We start from the raw sequence: 27,422 nt of genomic DNA, 5'->3' as shown, positions 1-27,422 counted from the left end.
CTCATTATCGGCTTTACTCACATCCACTGTTACTTCATATTTAGTGTAATCCTCGTGGACTTCAATTACTTTTAGGTAATTACCTGCCCCTTCCCCACGGTGCCTTTCGGTAGCAGCGTGTACTGTTGGCGGATCGTTAACAGAAGTTACTTCCTCGTCAATGCTTAGGATTTCATCCTCCAATTCCCTCCTATCTTTAATCATTGTCCTATCGGCAGCACGCGTACTTTGCGCAGCACTATTTACTCTCTCCTCTTCAAATTTGGGCCACTTCACCTTATCGACGTCCCTACTATTTCCTTTTCCACTAATTAATCTCCTTGCCTCATACTCCTTCTTAAAATCCTCCCACTCACATTGCTTGAGGCCCTTGTACAGATCGTCGATGTGCACACGCCAATTACTTACTTCCGCTAATTCATTCTCGCCATTTACTTCATTGCTAACACTGCTAACCGCACCTCTCTGTGTATCCACAGTTTCATCTATTATTTCCTTCGCTACGGAATTACCACTCGTAATGTATTCACCAGCTCTTACGGCAATGTTCGTACCTAATGCTGCCGTATTGCTAGCGGCTTCTCTCTGAACAGCTGTTCTGCTAGGCTGGGCCGTTGACCTCTGATGCTCCACTCGCCTGTTAACATGTAGCACTCTGCGCAGCGAAGATGAGTCATCTGTGTGCGCACCTGACGCTTGTTCCGCAACGACACGTTGCGTTGTTCCACGCCTGTCTCTAACCTGTCTCATAATTTTACTGTCAGTCCGGTAACTTTTCTTAAATCGGGGCCGGTATGTACTGTCCGCTTCCGTTTGGCCCGCAACGTTCGCGGAAATCAGTTTCCCGCGTCGTTATTATTTCGCGCGGTGTACCCTCTACCGCGACCTAGATAACTCCCTCTTCTCTGCCTCTTCCTCTTCCTCTCTGTATCACGTAGACGCGAAACCCATCGCCGTCATTTCTCTCGTCATTATTACGATTATTCTTGTTACTAAAATTTTGATAATTGGCACGACTTTCGCGCCAATGGTCTTCGTCTTCGACCCTTTCGAGAAATGCTTGGAAGCTGCGATGATTGCTTCCCACGTATCTCTTTGAATCTTCTGGAAGCTTTTTATATAGCTCCCATATGATTTCTGAATCGGATCTTCTTCCTCTTAAATGCGTTAACTTCCGGTACCAATATTCGCAGAAATCTTTCAAAGAATTCCTGCCCCTGTTATCATGAAGTTTGGCCATGATAAACTCGCGCCACAAATGATCCTGTTTTTGTTCGGACCCATATTCTTCCGTAAATTTTTGTTTAAATTCTTCGAACGTCATTTGTTCGGTATTCAAATTAATTCCCCAGCGCTTAGCTTCACCTGCTAAGGCGCTAATTACTACGTTTATCTTTTCCTGACCAGACAAGTGTTCAGGAAACAGCCTCTCGCAATTTTTGATAAAATCTAACGGATGCCATCCGTTATGTTTCTTGGCGGTATCGAAGCGTTTCTCACCTTCCAACAGCTTCGTAAGTGGTGTGCCATTACAGACAACACCAGGCCTATCTTTGATTTTACTCTCGAGATCGGAAATTTTGCCTTGAATTTTCGAAGTATTTTGTTCACACTTTTGTACACATCCGGTAACTTTTTCGCCTAAATCTCTTTCAGTGTCTGAAACTGCCTTTTTCAACTGTGATATTCCGTGTTGACATTCGTTTACGATCTCAGTTTTAAGACCCAAAACTTTTTCGTCTACTTTTGTTTCAACCAGAGGCTCTACTTTCTCTTGGATGCTGAGAATTTCAACATCAAACCTACTGTTAATGTTGTCAATTTCCCCCTGCATAGTATCCATATTTTTGTTAATTGTGTCAATTTCAAATTTCATAGTATTTACTACGGAGCTTAAACTATCCACTTTTTGTTCTACCTGTTCTATTTGTTTACTAATTTTAATTCCTTGTTCTTCTACCTGTGTTTTAAGCTGATCATTCTGTGTTTTGAGCTGATGGCTCTGTGTTTTAAGCTGCTCGTCAACGTATGTTTTAAGCTGACTAACCTGACTACTAACTTGTTTTTGAAGCTGATCATTCTGCGTTTTGAGCTGCTCGGCAACGTGTGTTTTAAGCTGATTATTCTGTGTTTTGAGCTGCTCACTCTGTCCTGCAATTTGTTTGGTTAATTGTTCAAATAAATCGTTCGTGCTTAAAATTTTCACACTGTTTTGTTCTACGGAATCGGTGTGTTCCGATCCTACTTCAAAAGTTTCTTTCGGTTCTTTCTTTATCTGTGGAGAATCAAACATGTCAGTGGATTCGTTCACGTACCCACTATCGTCTACAAAGTCATCCTCTACTTCCTGTTTTATTCCTTGCTGTGTTCGAGACGATCTCGACATTTCAATCTGTTCGTTAACGTGTTCGTGATATTGTATGTACGCCAATTGTCTACCACTAACGCCATCTGTTATCTGGCCACGTACACTCCTGTCATTCCCAGCCGCATTTTCCATTACGCTCGGCCCATCTACCGTGTCTACGTTCCTGTCCATACTGAATGCAAATTACACCTCTCCACCGTACTTGACGTTCACTGCTATTTAATTTACTGAATATTATTACAATTCGTGCCACTAAACATCCACTGTTCGGTATTCACATTAATTTGCGACCGACAACAACTGGATGTCCTGTCACCGGGAGCCACTTGTAACACTTCGCTCAGGCGCACGATACTCCTTAAAGCCTGTACTATAGTAAGTTGACGGGCTTCACCTTAAGAGAAAGGATTTTTGTATAGACATTGACCGCGTGTACCTGAATGGAGGAAAATCAGACTTACACCCACTCAGTAATAACAATGATACGTCAAGCAAGTCCGAAATGCAACTACACGTCAGGACGGACAAGAAACAACACAGAAGATGTTACCAATTTGTTAATAATACGGTCGCCAGCCTAATTAGGCATTAACTGAGTTTCTTCCCTGTACAAGTTGATGTACGTTCGAGCATAACAACACGTAGTAACACTGCATAATATGGTAAATTTTAGAACCAGAAAATCTACTGAACTGATAATTTCACTTTCTGTACCAATATGGATAAACCATAAATACACAACATTACACTATAATGTTTACTACGAAACTTCGTACTGTCTATTGATCTGATTAAAATCGGGCATAGGTTACCCTAGAAATAACACTTTCGAAACACACACACAATGTCAATTTTGATAAATGTAAAACACTGATAAATTTTGGGTTTGATATTGGCTTTAACTTTACTGGTCTAATCAGTTTAGAACACTTCAGAATTCAAATGCATATAAAAGGGGGGGGGGGAATCCCTGAAATTGTTATGATCACTGTATTGAAACTATTAACTATTGAAAGCATTAAGCATGAAACATTTCCTTTGAACAATTATACACGACTGTCCTTAAACTGACACACAATATTTTTAGCGCAACGCAATCTGACTTTCAAAAATCCCTACAAAAGAATGGCCCTGACTAACATTAACCTATACCTTTCACAAATCACTTACCTCACCAAAAATCTTCGTTACTCGAACTACTGCAATACAGCGAGCATCACTACTGCCAGCTAAATAAAAGATTCAAACTACGGAAGGCACTAACTACTGATAGGCATAGTTAGGAAATGAATGATTTTAGTAGAGAACAAACAATGTATTTACCTTAATAGTGTTGAAAGATCAAAATATACATAGGAGTTCATAACATCCATTCTTACAAATATCAAAACTCCGTCATTTCTCTCCCCACATCCACCACTGCTGGCGGCTCACCTCCAACTGCGCAACGCTACGCGCTGTTAACATCCAGCTGCCGCTGCCCAACACTACAATGGCAGACAACAATGCAGACTAGCCACAGACTGCACACAGCACAGCCAGTGATTTTCATACAGAGCGCTACGTAACGTTGCCAATAAGAAAACATAAACAGCCTACTTACATAGAAAACATAAACAGCCTACTTAAATAGCCCCCATGCTCCCCACAAAAAAATTTTACAAATTGTTTTGGGCACTGGCCAATACAGATTTGAAAAAATTTTTCATAATTACAGTAAGAAAGATATCAAATGCACATACTTCTTGATACAATGTTGGTCAAAAGCTAAAATTTTCTCACAGTCCATAAAGACAGTCCTGATCGTTCATAACAGTAAAATAGCAGTGTTTTGCTCAACGTCTGAGCAGTAGAAGAAAATGCACACGGAAGTAGTGGATTTCCATGCAGTCTTGAAGAAGTAGTGTTGTCCTTCCAACGAAAAGACAGTGCTGACTCTTGACGTGCAGACAGGTAATGGGCCACAACAGAGCAAACCCACCACAGAGTCAGTCGAAGTTTTGAAGAATATTGGTACGTAGGTCATCACAGAGTAGACCCACTGTAGTCCTGGTAGAGATTACGGTATTGGTGGGCCACCAGAGGTGCAGACCCACTGTAGTCCTTAATAGTCATAATATATATAGCAGTTCATGACATCCAGTCTTACAAATTTCAAAACTCCGCCATCTCTCTCCCCACATCCACCACTGCTGGCGGCTCACCTCCAACTGCGCAACGCTACGCGCTGTTCACATCCAGCTGCCACTGCCCAACACTACAATGGCAGACAACAATGCAAACTAGCCACAGACTGCACACAGCACAGCCAGTGATTTTCATACAGAGCGCTACGTAGCGTTGCCAATAAGAAAACATAAACAGCCTACTTACAAGCACTCAAGATTTCCAATATATGAATTACTATTCTTTTTAGCTTATTTCCTGCTCATTTAATTACCATTATATCTGCCTCAAAATAATTAAACTTCATTACTAAACCAATTTCAAAATTATCTTCCCACTTTGTCAGACCTTTGTTATTTACTTATAGATTCATTAACAAAACAGTTCAAATGGTTCAAATGGCTCTGAGCACTATGGGACTCAACTGCTGAGGTCATTAGTCCCCTAGAACTTAGAACTAGTTAAACCTAACTAACCTAAGGACATCACACACATCCATGCCCGAGGCAGTATTCGAACCTGCGACCGTAGCGGTTTCGCGGTTCCAGACTGCAGCGCCAGAACCGCGCGGCCACTTCGGCCGGCTCAAAACAGTTCTTTAAACATCATTCTAACATAGCTACGTCTGCAAGTAATTATTATTAACATAACTTTAAATCTTCATCTCGGGACACTCGGATTGCACAACATGTGGAAAGGACCCTGTCTAGGTTAGTTTTGAGGATAATTAAATGATAGGACAGTTCTGGTAAAATTTAAGTTGTTATTGAACAGTATGGAACAAAAGTAACACTGGTCCACACGAGTACAGTACTAAAAGTTTCAACCTGTTCGTATCGATGCGGCGGTCTGCAGGCAGCGAGCTAGCGAGGCACAGGGCACACATACAATCATAGCAATGGCTCTTGATGTATCGGCACTTTGCTTCTTCTTAGCGTCGCAATTCTTTTCCATTTAGTGCCTATGGAATTTTGCCATGCTGTATAGGCGTCGGGACGGCACATCCGAGGCTCAATGAAACTACGTCTTCCAGGAGAGCCTCCTCGATCCAGAACGTGTGGCTCAGACCAATGCCCAACTCCGACTACTACTGCTGAGCCCGTTATGCCGTGCGGCGCCCGTGTGCATTTTCCCGCGCTCGCCTGCCATCCACCTTTTACTGCTCCCCTACAGACAGGGTATTCACCAGAGGCTTTGCATTCTACATATCCTAATACATTGCCTACGTATGGACCAGACGCACAATTACAACTTCGACATCTTACAGCAGTCTCAACGTTTCTTACATTTCAATTCTGTTACAATATTGTTTGACATTTGACATAAACATTAATATTCACATTGAAATTTGTTTACAGTTTTCTTAACACAATGACATGAAAAGAAAAGAAATGAAATCAGAACATCGATTACACTAATTTATCAAAAATCAGAAGAAAAAAATTATTATATGTACAATAGGACAACGTTGTTGTTGTTACACATTGACCCTAAATAATGAAAAGTGTGAGGTCATCCACATGAATTCTAAAACGGGTCCATTAAACTTCGGTTACAAAATAAAACAATCAAATCTAAATTCAACTAAATACTTAGAAATACAATTATGGACAATTTAAACTGGAAATAACACATAGAACATGTTGGGAGGGGGAGGGAGGAGGGGGGCGAACCAGATACTGCGTTTTATTGGCAGAACAGTTAGAAGATGCAACAGCACTACTAAATAGACTGCCTACACTACGCTCCTCTTTTGGATTACTGCTGCGCAATGTGGGATCTTTATCAGATAAGATTAACGGAGTACATCGAGAAAGTTCAAAGAAGGGCAGCACGTTTCGTATTATCGAGAAATAGGAGAGAAAGTGTCGTGGATATGGTACACACTTTCGGGTGGACATCGTTGAAAGAAAGGTGTTTATCGTTGCGGTGGGACGTTCTCGAGAAATTTCAAACGCCAACTTTCTCTTCCGGCAGCGAAAATGTTTTGCTGATTCCGACCTACATAGGGAGAAACGGTCATCATAATAAAATAAGGGAAACAAGATCTTCCACGTTTCTTGCATGCGCTGTTCGAGAGTGGAATGATAGAGAATTATTGTTAAGGTGGTTCGATGAACCCTCTGCCAGGCTCTTAAGTCTGATTGGCAGAGTATCCATGTACAGGCAGACGTAGATGTACTGGGTGTGCAGGGGTGAAGGTTGCTGGCCAGCTGCACTGCCCACTCTTGAGCAGTAGTTCTCCAAGGTAGGAGGCAACCAGTGACCGTTACTAGACGTGGAGTTGGCCCACCGGCTGGATGGTGGTGAGGCCACAACGTGGGACTCGCAACCAGCACAGTGCGCCTGCGGTCAATGGCCTCATGGCGGCAGCTTGTAGGTTCACGTCGACTTGCAGATCTCTCGCTATTGCAACTGCCAGACTGCACGCACCTTTCTAAAAGTGACGTTTATTTACACAGACTTGGTGCATACTTGTTTTGCCAAGGCATTGAATCCAGTCACGTTACCTCAAAAGAGCCTAGAGCTTTGGTGTAATGTAATCAGGCCACTGCGCCGCAGTGGCTCTGCCTTTCTGCTGTGTCGATGGTATTACAATGCTGGTCTCTAAGCTTGGAAGGCGATGTGGTAACTGCCTAGCGTCGTAGGAAAAGTTTCTGTCCCATCAGCAGGGAGTCTCTGACATAACTGCCTTTGGTTGGTTCCGGTCTGTTTTCGTGGCATCTTGCATTGGGCATGCCAGAGTTGTTATTTTATTCAGTCGCTCCAAAAAATTGTTGTGTTACTACAGTGGGATGAAGTAATATGGCCGGCCGGGGTGTCCGAGCGGTTCTAGGCGCTACAATCTGGAACCGTGCGACCGCTACGGTCGCAGGTTCGAATCCTGCCTCGAGCATGGATGTGTGTGATGTCCTTAGGTTACTTAGGCTTAAGTTGTTCTAAGTTCTTGGGGACTGATGACCTGAGATGTTAAGTCCCATAGTGCTCAGAGCCATTTGAATCACGGCTTCATATGCAGGGGTTATTTCAGAACATGCCATACCATGGTTTGAGGAAGCTGAAATTTCTGGACTGCCCTCTTATGGACTTTCGAGGGCTCCATGTGAACACATCTCGGATACGCTCGACATTTTTATCAGACGTGCATGGTTGACTTGTGGTCTTCTCTCTCCATATGCAACAAACTTCCAAGAATTTTGTATGCCATTCATAAAGAGAGGCGGTATCTCGCTGAATCGAAGGCGGAATGCACGTTGCATTTGAACAATGGATTGACATCGCACAAATTCCGACACACAAAATGATTTCTGTTGTGGTCGCAGCTACCATGTTGCTACGAACAAATGACAGCGCAGCTGTTTCAAATCTTCGAACCTTCCTCTGTCAAGTAATATGCGCTATGGGTTTCTATCATAGTTTACTTGTAATAAACAATTGAAATCTGTTTTCTGTTTTGGAATCAGTGATATGTATACGTACATGCGGTGTTTCAATACAGCTGTTTGCCTCTGTAACTTACAAATTAATAGATGACGGGTACAAATTAATATGTTCAAATGTGTTTGAAATCTTATGGGACTTAACTGCAAAGGTCATTAGTCCCTAAGCTTACACACTACTTATCCTAAATTATCCTAAGGACAAATACACACACCCACGCCCGAGGGAGGACTCGAACCTCCACCGGGACCAGCCGCACAGTCCACGATTGTAGCGCCCCACACCGCTCGGCTAATCCCGCGCGGCTACAAATTAATAGATGACGGGAAAATGTAATGCGGCAACTCAACATAAGAAACGTTACACTTTCTGCGCAAGCATGAATATAGTTTATTGTTAATTTTCCAAAGAGGCACAGCAAAGAGATCAAATTTTTTAAATGGAACAATAGTTGTTTCTGTTGTGCACTGGAATCATTGAAACCAGCTGAGTACAAATCCCTTTAAATCACATTCCTATCACATTTAGTTTGGTAGCTACAATCCTTAGAAGTTTCAGGGGCGGATACCACACACAGAAGGTCGTGAGGACGAGATGTAATGTCACCGGTGTTACGGAATGACTAGCCTCCTCTATGCACTGTTAACCTGCCGACTGTCGCCGTACACGGCCGTATACGCGACAGATCGAACCACACAAACAAACGAGATTCAGTGTGCCGCGGTTACACACGTCGGATGAAGACAGGATACACGTACAACGGGCACGTTGACATGTTGCTGATGCTCGGCGAAGGCCGACACGACACCACTGAAGCAGCCATGGCGTATGCCGTGTGATATCCTAGGAGAAGTGCTCCGGCAGCCATTACGTCCTTACTTGTTCAACAACGAATTTCGGGAATAGGCAGTTTGGTAAGGCGCAGCAGTAACAGGCAAAGAACTGTCAGAAGTGAGGGGACGGAGGTGTTTCGTTTTAGCTACAGCACACCGTGTGCGGGGTCACAGGTTTCTTTCTTTCAGTGAATGAGGCTTGCGTAATTTCTCCTTACAAAGTGTTATGTTCTCTGGTGAGTCGATGTTGACAAATTACGGTGTAGTGTACCGACATTAAAAGCGACGTAGATGACGCTGAGACAAGTAATTTAATGTCAGAGACATGGGGCAGTTTACAACTGTGTCTCGGACCGAGACTCGAGCTCGGGACCTTTGCCTTTCGCGGGAAAGTGCTCTACCAACAGATCTACCCAAATACGATTCACGAAGCCTCCTCACAGCTTTAATTCCGCCAGTACGTCGTCTCCTACCTTCCAAACTTCACAGAAGATCTCCTGCAAAACTTGCAGAACTAGCACTCCTGGAAGAAAGGTTATTGCGGAGACGTGGCTTTGCCAGCCAGATTTTTCACTCTGCAGCGGACTGTGCGCTGATATGAAACTTTCTGGCAGATTAGGTTGGTTGGTTGTTTTGGGGAAGGAGACCAGACAGCGTGGTCATCAGTCTCATCGGAATAGGGAAGGATGGGGAAGGAAGTCGGCCGTGCCCTTTCAGAGGATCCTGGCAGATTAAAACTGTGGTAGATCACCTGCCCACGAAAGGCAAAGCTCCCGAGTTCGAGTCTCGGCCTGGCACACAGTTTTATTCCTGTCTAATATGCCGAAACGTTCCCTTAGAAAAATTAATGAATTACTGTGCTGATAAACCTCTTACATTATTTGGTTTTCAAACAGCTGAGCAAAACTGAACGTACCCAGACATTTCGCTCTTTACCTATTCTGATCAACACTAAACTGACACACAATATTTTTTAGCGCAACGCAATCTGACTTTCAATAATCCCTACAAAAGAATGGCCCTGACTAACATTAACCTATATCTTTCACAAATCACTTACCTCACAAAAATCTAAGTTACTCGAACTACTGCAATACAGCGAGCGCCACTACTGCCAGCTAAATAAAAGATTCAAACTACTGAAGGCACTAACTACTGATAGGCATAGTTAGCAAATGAAAGATTTTGATAGAGAACAAACAATGTATTTACATTAATAGTGTTCAAAAGTCATAATACATATAGCAGGTCATGACATCTATTCTTACACATGTACTGTTTCTGATGGACACACGTCCAGATCATCCGCTCTCAAAAATCCGCCATCTCACTTCCCCACATTCACCACTGCTGGCGGCTCACCTACAACTGCGTAACGCTACGCGCTGTTAACAGCCAACAGCCCAACACTACAATAGCGAATATTACAAAAATGTCACCCAGCCACAGACTGCACACAGCACAGCCAGTGATTTTCATACAGAGCGCTACGTGGCAATACCAATATAAAAACCTAAACAGCCTACTTACATAGCCCTCATGCTCCCCACAAAAAATTTTACAAATTGTTTTGGGCAGTGGCCAATACAGATTTGAAAAAAATTTCATAATTACAACAACAAAGAAATCAAATGCGCACGCTTATAGATACAATGTTGCTCAAAAGCTAAAATTTTCTCACAGTCCATAAAGACAGTCCTGATCATTCATCACAGTAAAATTGCAGTGTTTTTTTTTTCAAAGTCTGAGCACTAAAAAAAATGCGCACGGAAGTAGTGGATTTCCATGCAGTCTTGAACAAGTAGTGTTGTCCTTCCAACGGAAAGACAGTGCTGACTCTTGACATGCAGACAGGTAATGGGCCACAACAGAGCAAACCCACAGTAGAGTCAGTCGAAGTTTTGAAGAATATTGGTAGGTAGGTCATCACAGAGCAGACCCACTGTAGTCCTGGTAGAGAGTATGGTATTGGTGGGCCACCAGAGGTGCAGACCCACTGCAGTCCTTGTAGAAATAATGATATTGGTGGGTCATCAAAGGTGCAGACCCACTGCAGTCCTTGTAGAAATAATGGTATTGGTGGGTCGTCAAAGGTGCAGACCCACTTGTAACCGCCTCCTCAATTATCGCCCTTAATGACAGTGAAAAATTAAACCGCATGTACCTAATGGAAATTTGGGAAAAGCAATCGTCACCGAAGTTAATCTGTCGGTAAAGAGGGAGGAAAGGGTTACATCTAAATGAAAGGAAAAATGCAAATGAAACTGGTGGAAATTAATTTTGAAAAGGGGTAAAGTTAATAAAGAAAGTAAATGTGCGGCCGTTACGTTAACAATCAACTAGCGGTAATTAGATATTTGAGATTTGGGGGAAATTACGGTCGCCAGTCCTATGGACAGTTACTATAGTAACTGAAAAGAAAGGTTATTACACATATAATTAGCACTAGAAGTGTGGCAACTGAAGGTTGACACGTGTAGTGTGAAAACTGAGAGTTTCTCAGAAGTAATAAATTTCGCTACAATCTGACTTAATTTACCAAAAGAATTAATAAAACCGGAAAATTGAAAGTTAATTTAGTGACTGAAATTAATAGTGAGCTTTGTTTCTGAAGCACATCGAAATTCAGTAAAATACGGTTAGTCTTGGGCTACCTCAACAATCATTTCAAAAGCTACTTGATTCTACGCAATTTAGAAATAAGAGATTTAACCTTGAACTTGAATTAAATGATTCTGAACAATTAACGATAGTAAAATTTAGTACGTACCAAGCTGAACTGCAGTCACAGGTAAGCTAAAATACGGTAGCAAAACTTGCACTCTTAATTTGTGCTTGTGTAATCTCAATATTGTAGCCAGCTATAAATACCTGAACTGAACTTTGAAATTAAAGCAGTGAAATCGAATGATATTACTTGCATGCTGGCTTTTGAATCTGAACGACACTCGGGTTCATTCCGGAAAAGGAAGGGACCGTGCTTGGTAATGCAATTGGGACAATGAGCAACAAAGGTTCATGCTACGTTGCTGTAATTCAGTGAGAAAAATTTAACAGTTTGAAAAGCTGAGGTCTGCCATACAGTTCTAAAACTTTACGTGCTTCCAGACTTCCTTGTTGCTTGATTGAAGGTTTGAAGTCGTCGATCGAGGAGGTGACGACAGTTACTCATTGGCGGCCGTCGCTGTTGCCGAAGCTGGATGTTGGCGCGCTTTCTTCTCGACACGGCCTCCAGCCGAAACGGGCTCTTGATGTGTGCCAGCTAACGCTTCTGTCCGCGACCCCATGTCAGAAACTAACATAGCAAGTCGAGCGCAATTACATGCTGCCAAACCCCGAAAGCGCGGCAACTCGCGGGAGCGTCACACAACACACCTGCTCCATTGCCCTCCTCCAGCCAGACTCCGCTCTGTCCGTGCTCCAAGCGGCAGAGTTAACACTACCAAAGATCCTAAACACTTTGGTACTCCACACGACCTATCGATGTATTCGTTCGATAGCATAATTTTCCCTAGGCAAGACCCAGCGTAAAAATACAAATAGTATTTACAAAACAAACCAATTATACATCGACATAAATGCATGTATATACAAATAGTAAACCAATTACAATATACAAAGACACGGATACGTCATATCTTCATGTAACAAAATAAGGAAAAAATTTATAGTACAATAGATGGAAATAGGAGGATATGGATTTCCGGCGTTACACACTGTAGTCCTTGTAGAGACGGCCAGCAGCCATCTGTTGCGACTGTGAAGGTGCACAATCACCATTGAAGAGTCTTTCGGAGAATATTGCAAGTCCATAAACCACCACTTGTGCACTCACAAAAAAATTTTTTTAAATGTCCTTAGAACCAGCAATGCTGTTATCCAGTCCCTTGCTGAATTATCAACACACGTGGGAGCACTAACAGTCCTCTTTTTTTTCACATATTGTGCATATACTATGACCAACAGAAATGAGTGTAGTGTAATGAATGCTTACAAGTTACTTAATTTGATGAACTGGTGTCAATTACAATATTATAACATGAGAATACAATAACAAAGGTACAAAATATATCATTAAAGAACATTACAATACAGATAACATTTGTAGTAATACGGGATTTACAAAAGAATCAAACTAACATATACATCAGTGTTACAGGAATTATGACGTAAGTAAATACATAAAGATCAGAATAACTTTTGAAACATCAACTTCACACATGACCATTGAAACAAAACAGAATAAATAATGTCTAAACATCTTCACAAAGAAAATAACATATTATTAATGCAAATTATATTTGAGGATAACAGTACTCCTCATCATAGTGAATGTAGCTGAGTATTAGAAAAATTCTACAACATAAATCTTATTAGCTAAACACATAAAGACAGGAAAAACACAAATACACAAGAGTACACAAACACATAGCAGAATAAGACAGGAGGAATGGACAGGGTTTGTTATCAGTGTAACATTTGCTACTGCAGTCCAACCCAAAACTTCATTCCATAGATCTTCCGTCTTATTTCAACATTTGTTTCCAATAAAAAAAGTCCTGTCCAAGCATGCTTTCTGTATTCTGTTCACATTCTCTTTCAGAATCCTTTTTTGGCCAAACCATTTTCTTATAGCTTCTCAATGCATTTCTTCCAATTCATCGCAACTCGTTCTCTTGTATAGCCTACCCCATCTTAGGCTAACTTAAATCTACTGAGCTCAGATGCATAAACTAAGGGACGAGGCAATGCAGCAGCACAAAACAATTAACACAAACAGCAACGACAAAAAATGCAAATTGGCAAAGCAAGCAGCAATATACATAAATTAGCAAAGCAAATGCAACATTACAACTAATATGAGCCAATGTGCAGCAACAAGAAAAATAAATGAGTAATAAAACTGGCTTAACAGAGTAATACAAAGTGAAGTTCAGTAGCACTATGCCTGGCAAACAGCGGCAGCAAATGCAATAACTTATACCTAAATATGACATAGCTCAAGCAGAAAAAATAGTACACTAAAGACAACAATGCAGATAAGGGAAATGTCTATTCACATATTAATATCTATGTCATTAAAGTAGTGCACCACAATCAGTTATTCTACCAAAAAATAACCAAGTAGTTGAAAAGAAAATTATGTATGCAGTAACTGTTATTAATCCCTTCTTATTGTTCTTTCCTTTCCAAGTGCTCCTTTTTCGAAGAATGTTGTTGTTGTTGTGGTCTTCAGTCCTGAGACTGGTTTGATGCAGCTCTCCATGCTACTCTATCCTGTGCAAGCTTCTTCATCTCCCAGTACCTACTGCAACCTACATCCTTCTGAATCTGCTTAGTGTATTCATCTCTTGGTCTCCCCCTACGATTTTTACCATCCACACTGACCTCCAATACTAAATTGGTGATCCCTTGATGCCTCAGAACATGTCCTACCAACCGATCCCTTCTTCTGGTCAAGTTGTGCCACAAACTCCTCTTCTCCCCAATCCTATTCAGTACCTCCTCATTAGTTATGTGATCTACCCATCTAATCTTCAGCATTCTTCTGTAGCACCACATTTCGAAAGCTTCTATTCTCTTCTTGTCCAAACTATTTACCGTCCATGTTTCACTTCCATACATGGCTACACTCCAGACAAATACTTTCAGAAATGACTTCCTGACACTTAAATCTATACTCGATGTTAACAAATTTCTCTTCTTCAGAAACGCTTTCCTTGCCATTGCCAGTCTACATTTTATATCCTCTCTACTTTGACCATCATCAGTTATTTTGCTCCCCAAATAGCAAAACACCTTTACTACTTTAAGTGTCTCATTTCCTAATCTAATACCCTCAACATCACCTGACTTAATTCGACTACATTCCATTATCCTCGTTTTGCTTTTGTTGATGTTCATCTTATATCCTCCCATCAAGACACCATCCATTCCGTTCAACTGCTCTTCCAAGTCCTTTGCTGTCTCTGACAGAATTACAATGTCATCGGCGAACCTCAAAGTTTTTATTTCTTCTCCATGGATTTTAATAGCTACTCCGAATTTTTCTTTTGTTTCCTTTACTGCTTGCTCAATATACAGATTGACTAACATCGGGGATAGGCTACAACCCTGTCTCACTCCCTTCCCAACCACTGCTTCCCTTTCATGCCCCTCGACTCTTATAACTGCCATCTGGTTTCTGTACAAATTGTAAATAGCCTTTCGCTCCCTGTATTTTACCCCTACCATCTTTAGAATTTGAAAGAGAGTATTCCAGTCAACATTGTCAAAAGCTTTCTCTAAGTCTACAAATGGTAGATACGTAGGTTTGCCTTTCCTTAATCTCTCTTCCAGTATTTCCACGGAATCCAAACTGATCTTCCCCGAGGTCGGCTTCTACTAGTTTTTCCATTTGTCTGTAAAGAATTCGTGTTAGTATTTTGCAGCTGTAGCTTATTAAAGTGATTGTTCGGTAATTTTCACATCTGTCAACATTTCTTTGGGATTGGAATTATTATATTCTTCTTGAAGTCTGAGGGTATTTCGCCTGTTTCATACATCTTGCTCACCAGATGGTAGAGTTTTGTCAGGACTGGCTCTCCCAAGGCCGTCAGTAGTTCCAATGGAATGTTGTCTACTCCGGGGGCCTTGTTTCGACTCAGGTCTTTCAGTGCTCTGTCAAACTCTTCACGCAGTATCGTTTCTCCCATTTCATCTTCATCTACATCCTCTTCCATTTCCATAATATTGTCCTCAAGTACATCGCCCTTGTATAAACCCTCTATATACTCCTTCCACCTTTCTGCCTTCCCTTCTTTGCTTAGAACTGGGTTGCCATCTGAGCTCTTGATATCCATACAAGTGGTTCTCTTCTCTCCAAAAGTCTCTTTAATTTTCCGGTTGGCAGTATCTATCTTACCCCTAGTGAGACAAGAATGTGGATCATAAAATTATTATTTAATAGATCTGTTGACAGAAAGTTTTCACATTAGCAAATGCATTTAATTTCATTTTATAAAACCAATGCTGCAACACAGCTGGAAAAGAGATATCAAATAAAATAAGCAACTATGTACAAAGTAAAGCATAAAAATATCATTCAGTAGTCATGAGGAATTTCATAAGTTAGTAGAAATTCTCTCGATTCTCATAGAAAGACACTTGTCCTAATCAGGTGTGCAGATGTACGAATATTTCCCTTCAATTCATAAGCACTTCAGTAAGTAGCACAAAGTACGAGTAATCATATGTTTCCAAGTAATGAGCATGTCGTATTTGCGATGCTTTCTACAAAGGAATGTCAATAGCGAGGATAATGGCCTCTTTTTTTTCTCCACCTGTGCCTCTGAAAGGCACACACTAATGGCTTTTTTCGAGGCAACTGTCACGCGGCAGGATGCTTACAGTTACCTACCTTCCTTACCGAAATATTTACGACATCAGTTTCCGCTACAGTGACAGTTTGATACAAATAAAATTTGACAGGTCGAAATATTTGCGTTACAAATCTGTAGAAACAAAATCCTATAAATATAACAGTGTCCAAAAAATTTTCGGCGGCATTGTGATACGTTCACGCATTTACACACATTTCATAACTCTTAAAGTACGATTCTTGGTTTCCAACATCCATTTTCACAAGTCAGAGTCCCAAACCACTACTCATTATTCCTTACCTTATTACACATATACATATTCGTCGACACTTCTTCAATATTTCATCATAATAAATACGTAGCATAATCAGATTCCTCATATAGCATCAGCTTATTGATCATAAACATACCTCAACAGCATAATACACATTGTCATCGTAATAATAACATATTAACAGATCAATCACATCTCAAAATCGTCACAGCTTGTTTCAATAATTTCAAGACCTTCAATAAAGTCATCTACCTCAAACGTACTTTAAAAATCATTCAAAGCTCTAATAGTATCACAATGGTTCCGAAAAAATATGAACAGTTCACAAAGTACAGACAAAATACAGTTTCATAAGTGTGAAGTTATCCAACTGTGTAATTACGTAAACATCTGTCACTGATGTAGTAAAAATAATGTTTGTCTCTCAGTCAAATGATCAGATAGCTGTGTAATTTATGTGTTAGAGAAATATGGTACCGATGTGTAAAGTTGTGTAAGCAAATACCATATTAGCTATGGATCCTTGTGCTTGCCAGACACATAGTACACAATGTAGGCGTGTACCCCCTGAGGATTAATGTAATTATACCCTCAGGTGTTACTGATTACAGCAATAGAATGAAATGTATCACCGAAAACTTTCTTTGTAACTTTGTGATTCAAAAGTCTTTAAAAATAAATGTTTTAAGTACAAAATTAATCACTCAAATACGTGTACTGCAGCGCTAAACTGTGCGTCTTGTTGTAAGATAATCTCTGTCATTACTTAACGGTAAAAATGTGCCAAGTATCGTAATTATCGTCGTCCATAAGCGAAGTTCTGTAAAAGTCAATGTACTTACCTCGTAATAAACGAAAGTGAAATGCTATGAGTATAGATATCGTAGTTATTACGCTTATTGCCGTGATGAAGTAAGTACTGTACTGTAATGTATTGTTGTGCTACAGAAAAGGCTGTCTCATTGTAGCTACACCACAAAAGTTACTACTAAAACATGTATTCCTTTCCAGAAGAATTTAGAAAAACTGTGCAGATATAAAACAGATACACCGCAAAAGCAACCATGTAAATTGTGTCACACATTAGTAGCGTCGTAATATAGTCGTGTAGCTGTCAAATAAACTAACCACTGTGTCATCTGCTATCTCTCAGAAAGCACTTTAAATCCATAATGTATTTTCAAGTAAACCAAAATGTTGCAGTAAAATCTCATTAGCAGTACTGGTATATTTTCTAAGTATGTGAGCCTTATAGTCGTTACGTAATCGTGCAACTAACAAGCAAGAATGTACACACACAATAACACTGTGTTGTCGGTTCACTATAACAATGCATTCGTAATTACTGTCTAAATATGTTCCCTAGGTTCTAGACTGGATACTTTATTTTAAAACATAGTTGCATGTTAACAGTTTCTGAGTCTAACAAAGCATACTAGTAATGTAAAGTGAAAAATTTAATGGCAGAGACTAAGTTAAAAAGCAGATAATCTCTGAATAAATGGTTTTACATTTGAAATGTGGTGCAATCTTTTACCCTTTCTAGTGCGCAGAGTTTCAACTTCAAATCAATTATCATGTTTTATACGTCGGTAAGGAATGCTAAAATTTTTCTCAAGGTTAGTGTCTATGTTATTTTTCTCTGAGGCAGCCGGCGCACTTGGCTGCCTGCGGTGCGAGTAATTGTCTGTCTCTTTGTTGGCGCGCATCGTTATTAGGATTAGGAGACCTAACTTCTACAAATTCACCTTGTCGAGAGGGCCCAGCCCTGTTTGAATCCTGCCAGTTCTGACACAATTCAGGTCTGTCGTTACGATTATATCGTCTGTCGTCATGTCGGTAGATTCCATAGTTTCTTTCTTGTCGGTCACGTGGTGGAAAATTTCCCCGTGAATCGTAACTGCGCCCTGAACTGTTGCGTCTGAAGTTATTCTGTCACCCTTGATATTAATTGTTTTGGTTCCCATATTGTCTGTTTCTATGGTTATCTCTGTCGTATTCATTATGAGAGGCACCCACATGCCTTGCTCATACTGTGGCATCAATCAGTCAGGCCTGCAAGATGAGTGGACTGCCAACCGAGTGGATTCATTCTTATTTATCGAGTAATATGAACTCTCGTACTCTCAATTAAGTTACATTATCCTCCTGTATGAATAATACGCAACGGAAACGCATATCTGACTATCAGTGATTTACAGAACTCTGACTGTTCACTACGCACTGGCAATACCACATTTTCTTTTTGTCTTTTATTTAACGGCTTTTATCAACATGTGGCCACCACACTGAATATGAATGGCGCACACATTATAAATTCGGGACATCATGACAACCTACAATTCGAGGGAAAAGTCCACCAATCTTTTTCTTTTCACTATCTTATTTATTCCGATAAATTCTATAACCTAAACACACAAATTCTATAACCTACAACAATAACACACGAGAAATTCCGCCCAGTGGGCATGGCTTTACATTGGTGAATCTCTATATTATGGTCTCGTAATTATTTAACGCTACAGTGCACTTTCTGGATAGGATGGTGGATCTTTTATTATACCTCACACTTCGACTCTCACAATCATCCTCACGAAACTTTCCTCCAGACCGAGCGGTACCAAAGGAACAGGCATAACCCACTAATCTTTTGAAACTACCTTGCTACTCTCCCATGCAAACCACACATACCCAAATTCCATGACATACACCACACTACAATATGAAATACTACACAGAGAATAGTCACAACATTATAACTTTCAGCTTTCCCACTTCAATTAATATTTATCCCAGTTTCACACGACACTGCCCCACTTCGTAATTCTACTTTCCTACTATGAACTCTGGAGATATATGCACATCTTCCTGTGCAATGCAAGCCAAGTGGCGTTGCTGGATAGACAGCCAACTCACCTTGCTTCTCTCTCAGAGTTTGAATCTAGCGTCACACGGAATCATATCACGCAAAGTAATATTAAGAACGTATTCATCACACACACGAGTCCTCAACTGATACCATGGACGAGTACTTCTCTTTATCTTTTGTCTCATACACAGTTTGAGACTCACACAGTACTCACCACGTGGAAGTACTCATCTCTAATTTCAAGTCCTGCACACGCCATTTCTTAAATATTTCAACTTATGGTACACACGCTATTTCTTAAATATTTCAACTTATTGTACACACGCTAGTAATTCAGCTTAACTTAAGCACACGGAAGTATTTCAACTTATTGCTACACGTGATTTTATTGTGACCGTTGGTCACTTCCGAAGATTACTACAATCCCATTAATATTACCTGCCTGACATTTAATTCTCCCCACAAAAGTTCCTGAAACAGAGAAATTATTATTTCAAATTACTCTTAAATATTCCACATGCATACCATGTCTCCACTCTTTTGTCATTACGGAGCACAACTAAAACAGGTCTTAACAGCACAAGATCCAGCGGCAGAGTGCTGAAACATGGCCGTTCTCCAGGTCCTCTTACACCTTTGCTGAAGTGGGGGAGCACCTTGCTACCGTATTGGTCAGCCATATTTCAGGTGCTCAAAACTCAGGTAAATTTCATCTCTTTGGTCCCACCAAAGGTGGCCAAAGGATCGTCTCAAAGATGATATATATTCACATTCACTATCTGCAGTTAGCAGACGACCATACATTCATTCATTTCACAGATCTCACCAAACTGGATGTAGGGATTTACTTTGTGGGAGTGCACATGTGATCAATTAAATAAATAAATTGTCATTCTTTCCCACACTGGTATCCGGCTTCGCTGTATTAATTGAAATTGAGTTATTTTACAAAAAAAATGTGTTGTTCTGACAAAAATAATGAAGTATGTTGTACCTATTTTCAATGTCAGGCGGTACTGTACCCTTTCAATTACTACAGAAGTGCGATCTTTCTCTGTAACTATTACTACTCTGCCAACGGTTGTCATACGGGTGGTGTCTGTTTTGGTCACGATTTGTGTTGTGAGAATAGCCTTGTCGTGTCCATTTATTATTTCTGTCATCGCGGAATTGTGACGGATGTGACCTGTAATTGTTGTGTTCCTGTTTTCGCGTTCTGCGATTGTCAGTGTCAATTTCCAATTCTTGTAAAAGTCCCTGAAAAGCTTCAATGTCGTCTTTGCAACGTCCTACCAAAATAATATGTCGTAAATGTTCAGGCAATTTGATTAAGCAAATGCAGATGAGTTCTGAGGGGCTGTAAGGGTTTGATAGGTACGGATTCCTGTGCAAAATGTCTTCAAAATATTTCACAAGACTGGAAAATTCAGATTGTTCGAAATGTTTCATCTTTATGATGCTATGTTTTATTCGGTCTTGTGTGGCTTGAGACCAATATGTTGAGAGGAAGGCATGATAAAATTCTCCTTCACTGTGGCAATCGTGAATGACCGATCGCGTTCTTACAACTGGTTAATTCTCTCACACATAAATTCTAATCTGTGCTCTAATGACCAGTTGGGAGGAAAACAATGAGAGAATTGATGAAGCCACGCTTGTGGATGAATGTCGTTGCCGGAATTCTTAAATGTTTTGAATTTACGTGTAGTAAAGAACAGCTTATAGTCAAAATCATCGTGTCGGCGAGTAGCATGTCGCTCATTGTTACGTCGTTTCAGCGGTTACATCTCAAAATTCGGTGCACCTTGCCAATTTCTTTCATAATTTCCGAAATGCCCTGTGTTATTATTTTGCTGCTTTTCCGTATTTCTAAGTCCCTCTTCCCGTGTTGGAGCGCGAGTGTCCTCTGAAATTTGTAATTTTTGTATTACTTGTGCCAACTGATCTTGTACTTCCCGGATTTCTCTTTTGTGTTGCGTATTAATTTGATTCTGATTTTGTTTGAATTTCCTAATTTGTTCGTACTCTTCTGTGTCAGCGAAGGCTACAGGTCTTGTGTCGTTCAGATCATCATCCACCTTTGTAGATAAGTTAGTGAACTGATCGGAAAGTTCGGCTACTTTCTCCGATAGTGAACTTATTTACTCAGTGTGTTTTTCTGAACCAAGTTTCAGAGTGTCCATTTCTGTTGAAATCGTATCTACTATATCCTTTAAGTTTTCCTGAGATTTTGCAAGTTGCGTAACCGAATCGGTAGATGCAACTGAGTCAGTCTTAGCTTGTAAGGTCTCATGATTTTCATGAACAATAGTTTGCAGTTCTTTTATGGCTTCGTCGTGATTCTGTAATGTATTTTCATGCCCCGAAAAATAGGTTGGAAATGCTCACAAATTTGTGTTTTTACGTCATTACAGACTTTTTGACATTTCTATTCGATTTTATGTAACTCAGTAGTTAAATCTTCGCGTGTTTGTTCAAGCGTGGTGTCTAACCTTTGAAGATTTTGTTCCATTGTGTCTAACTTTAGAAGATTTTGTTCCATTGTGTCTAACTTTTGAAGATTTTGTTCCATTGTGTCTAACTTTCGAAGATTTTGTTCCATTGTGTCTAACTTTTGAAGATTTTGCTGTGTTTGTCCCATTTGTTGTATTAATTGTAATAACAATGCACTGGTGTCTGAAACATGTTCCTCAGTGCTTTTCGGCAGTGAATTTGCACCGGCAACATTCACATTTTGACAAGCAGAAAACGTGTCTTATTTGAGAAAACGGTGAGGACCCAAAACCTTATTTGCGAGATTGTGTCCTGTCATTTCAGAATCCTGAGGCGAGCTGTTGCCGACCGATCGATCGATATTGCTTCCCTGTTCACTAATTGTTTCACTGTCTTCGCCATCATTTGCCGCCCGCTCCATTTCCCTATGCACAATTACCAAATTACCACTTTGAATGTCGGTTAATTCATTACACAGTGCTGCTGATAAGCTACGCTCGTCGTCACTATTATTTCTCAGTTTACTTTGGAGCCTAGTGTTACGTTTTTCACACGCCATTATTGTCACAATATTTCACACGGTAACACAGAAAAGCACAATTTGAAGAGGAAAATAAGAAAACACATTAACATAGCACTGAAAATAATATCTGGTTAATTGCAAGCGCAGCTGCGAAATACTTGGTTCAAATCTACATGCATGCCACAACTGTTTTGCTGTACAACAATGAAAAACTACAACTACAAAGGAAATTCTATCTATGATTACGCGCTAGCAATAAACAATAGCTGCACTAATTACACAAACTACAAGAAAAAAATCAGAAGATTCCAGTGAGGTATCCTCGGCTAAGGGTCGACATATGAAACGTCCCCTTAGAAAAATTAATGAATTACTGTGCTGATAAACCTCTTACATTATTTGATTTTCAAACAGCTGAGCAAAACTGAACGTACCCAGACATTTCGCTCTTTACCTATTCTGATCAACACTAAACTGACACACAATATTTTTTAGCGCAACGCAATCTGACTTTCAATAATCCCTACAAAAGAATGGTCCTGACTAACATTAACCTATACCATTCACAAATCACTTAACTCACAAAAATCTAAGTTACTCGAACTACTGCAATACAGCGAGCGCCACTACTGCCAGCTAAATAAAAGATTCAAACTACTGAAGGCACTAACTACTGATAGGCATAGTTAGCAAATGAAAGATTTTGATAGAGAACAAACAATGTATTTACCTTAATAGTGTTCAAAAGTCATAATACATATAGCAGGTCATGACATCCATTCTTACACATGTACTGTTTCTGATGGACACACGTCCAGATCATCCGCTCTCAAAAATCCGCCATCTCACTTCCCCACATTCACCACTGCTGGCGGCTCACCTACAACTGCGTAACGCTACGCGCTGTTAACAGCCAACAGCCCAACACTACAATAGCGAATATTACAAAAATGTCACCCAGCCACAGACTGCACACAGCACAGCCAGTGATTTTCATACAGAGCGCTACGTGGCAATACCAATATAAAAACCTAAACAGCCTACTTACAATGCTAAACTCTCAGGACCCTGTGAAACTTTTTAAAACTTGTTGAGTCACTCCTAAAAGAGCAAACTTGCCTGTCGAATTCGCTCTTGTCTTGCCACAGATATGTCAAACAAGCCCTAACACCTACTAAGGAAGCTTGTCAATGCAACCTTACTTTTCAAACAGACACTTTTCGTGTATGTTGTATTTCGGCACTAGTGGATATGGCTACAAATAGGGCTAAAGTATTTCTAACATTTCCTCTGGCACTGTGTTTAAAGAAGAAGAAAAGAAGGGGCTGATCAAAAAAATGTTCAAATGTGTGTGAAATCTTATGGGACTTAACTGCTAAGGTCATCAGTCCTTAAGCTTGCACACTACGTAACCTAAATTATCCTAAGGAGAAACACCCACACCCATGCCCGAGGGAGGACTCGAACCTCCGCCGGGACCAGTCGCACAGTCCATGACTGCAGCGCCTAAGACCGCTCGCGTAATCCCGCGCGGCAGGGCTGATCCGGGAGATGGTTTAAAACTAGAGAGGAATACAGAACTGGAAACATGTTAATGGAAGTGTTGTACTCAGAACCTGATGATTAGATCAACTTTCTGTGGATGGACAGCCAAACGTTGAATAACTTGTTTAGCGTTACTTCACCGTCACATTGAAAAGGGGACAAAAGTATGCGAAAACTTATTCTCTTCTACTTGATCCTCTAATGACAGTCATTAAAATATAACAACGTGGGAACATATAGCTCACATCGTTCGTGGAAGAACCGGAGAACTTCGATTTGTTTTATTTCATTCCACTGCGCTCGTATGTCGCAGTATGCGTAAAATATTGATTATGTTGATAACCTATTCATGCATAATAAACTGAAGAGCCAAAGAAACTGGTACAAGTCACCTGTCAGAGTCGCATCTACACGTATCAGGGATCCCATATCATTCCAACCACACATGCCCCACACCATTACAGAGCCTTCACCAGCTTGAACAGTCCATGGCTGAAATGCAGGGTCAATGGATTTATGAGGTTGTCTCCTTACCCGTACACATCCATCTGTGTGATAAAATTTGAATCGAGACTCCTCCGATCAGGGAACATGTTTCCAGTCATCAACAATCCAAAGCCGATGTTGATGGGCCCAGGCGAGGCGCAAAAGCTTAGTGTTGTGCAGACATCATGGATACACGAGTGGGCCTTCGGCTCCGAAAGCTCCCTTATCGATGATGTTTCGTTGATGATTCTCACGCTGACATTTGTTGAAGACCCAGCATTGAAATCTGCAGCAGTTTGCGGAAGGGTTGCGCTTCTGTGACGTTGAACAATTCTCTTCAGTCGTTGTTGGTCCCGGTCTTGAAAAATCTTTCTCCGGCCGCAGCGATGTCGGGGATTTGATGCTTTACCAGATACCTGATATTCACGAGTCACTTGTGAAGTGTTCGTAAGAGAAAATAACCATTTTTTTTGCTACCTCGGAGATTCTGTGTCCCATTGCTCGTGCCCGACTATAACTCCACGTTCAAACTCACTTAAATCTTGATAACCTGTCACTGTATCAGCAGTGACCGATCTAACAACTGCACCAGATACTTGTTGTCTTATATAGGCGTCGCCGACCGCAGTGCGGTACTCTGCCTGTTTTCGTATCTCTGCATTTGAATATACCGGGTGATCAAAAAGTCAGTATAAATTTGAAAACTTAATAAACCACGGAATAATGTACATAGAGAAGTAAAAATTGACACACATGCTTGGAATGACTTGGGGTTTTAACAGAAAAAAAAAACAGAGACGCGTGAAAGATCTCCTGCGCGCGTCGTTTGGTGATGATCGTGTGCTCAGCTGCCACTTTCGTCATGCTTGGCCTCCCAGATCCCCAGACCTCAGTCCGTACGATTATTGGCTTTGGGGTTACCTGGAGTCGCAATTGTATCGTGATCGACCGACATCTCTAGGGATGCTGAAAGACAACATCCGACGCCAATGCCTCACCATAACTCCGGATATGCTTTACAGTGCTGTTCACAACATTATTCCTCAACTACAGCTATTGTTGAGGAATGGTGGTGGACATATTGAGCATTTCCCGTAGAGAACATCATCTTTGCTTTATCTTACTTTGTTATGCTAATTATTGCTATTCTGATCAGATGAAGCGCCATCTGTTGGGCATTTTTTGAACTTTCGTGTTTTTTTTTTGTTCTAATAAAACCACATGTCATTCCAAGCACGTGTGTCAATTTGTATCTCTCTATCTACATTATTCCGTGATTTATTCAGTTTTCAAAATTATACTGACTTTTTGATCACCTAGTACATGCCTATACCAGTTGCTTTGGCACTTCAGTGTATATGGCTGAGAAAAATGTGGCACCTGTGTCATTTTGGTTGTTGTTAGTGCTATTTTGTTTTTATACTTGATCATAGTTTCCATTGTAGTGGAAACTCACGATACAGTGAGATAAATTCCAATAAAACAGTTTTTCGCTAAACATATGTGACAAAACGTCGACAAAAACAACGTCCGCCTTCTTGTCAAACTTTCTGTCAATCTTTCTCGCAAACACGACCTATGGTTGATAAACACGTGAAATATTTGGCAAACAGTGTCAAATATTTGTCAAGCATAGCTAACTAAGTTTGACAAAATGTTTTATCGGTTATGGGGTGTCCTTTAGACCGTAGCTCACAACTGTGGTCAGTGCTACCACCGGCCCGTAGGCCGCAGCACGCCACTGCTCACGCACTGCACTGGCCGGCCCGTGCAATGACGTCACGGGCTCGCTGAGTGCGTAGGAGTGCGGCCCGCATGCTGCGTCTCTACGCGCTGCTCGGCTGACACCATTTGCGTCAGCAATACTCATCTCCCGTGGTGACGTCACGGACTCGCTTGGCCCGAGACTGTCGTAGTCGAGTGCGACAGCAGACCGCAGCAAGGACCCCTGCGCACGACTCTTTCGAGAGTATTTCCATACTCCTGCCGTACTTATTAAACAAACCTGTAACGAAACACGCTGCTTTTCTCCGCATGTTAATTACTTTCTGTACTAGTCTTGTCTTGTAAGGATCCCAAACTGACGAGCAATACTAAAACACTTCTTGAGCGGCGGTTTCTAACCGACCCATTTCATGGTTGGTTGGTTGGTTGGTTTTGGGGAAGGAGACCAGACAGCGTGGTCATCGGTCTCATCGGATTAGGGAAGGATGGGGAAGGAAGTCGGCCGTGCCCTTTCAGAGGAACCATCCCGGCATTTGCCTGGAGTGATTTAGGGAAATCACGGAAAACCTAAATCAGGATGGCCGGACGCGGGATTAAACCGTCGTCCTCCCGAATGCGAGTCCAGTGTGTTAACCACTGCGCCCCATTTCATGGATGGATTAAATTTTCTTAGGATGCTTCCAATGAATCTCAGTGAGGCACCTGCTCTTCATGCAACTAGTTTTATGAGATCACCACATTTCAAATCATTACTGATGTAAGCGTCCACATTTTTTTTTCGATTAATACCCTTCCCAATGACAGACTGAGAATATGATACAGGATTTGGGGTGGACATAATTAAAACAAATACGTCTTTCGTTGTTGCGGAATCTTTTCACGAAATTTCAGATACTTAATTTCCTCCTCCGAATGCTAAAATATTTTGTTGACGGCGACCTACATAGGGAGAAACGATCATCATAATAAAATAAGGGAAATCAGAGCTCGTACGCAAACATATATGTGTTCGTTTTCTCCACGTACTGAACGTGACTGGAATTATAGAGAACTATTGTGAAGATGGTTCGATGAAGCCTCTGTGATTTGCAGAGTATCCATGTAGATGTAGTTGTAGATGTAGACTTGCAAGACTAACAATAATGGATCTTACCGCCAGCGCGGTCCTCTGCGGTACTTGTTGCATTTCGTTATATTTTAAGAACAGAAATAATCAGTCGTGAGCTGCACAGATTTTTATTGAATTAACTTCTCGACTATTTTTGGTAAATTAATTTTCTATCCTCAGAAGATCATACAATTAAGCTGTAAGTAGGCTGTTTAGGTTTTTATGTTCGT

This window comes from Schistocerca nitens, chromosome 4 (assembly GCF_023898315.1).
Source record: "Schistocerca nitens isolate TAMUIC-IGC-003100 chromosome 4, iqSchNite1.1, whole genome shotgun sequence".
Lineage (NCBI taxonomy): Eukaryota > Metazoa > Arthropoda > Insecta > Orthoptera > Acrididae > Schistocerca > Schistocerca nitens.
This window is presented reverse-complemented; position numbering follows the sequence as displayed.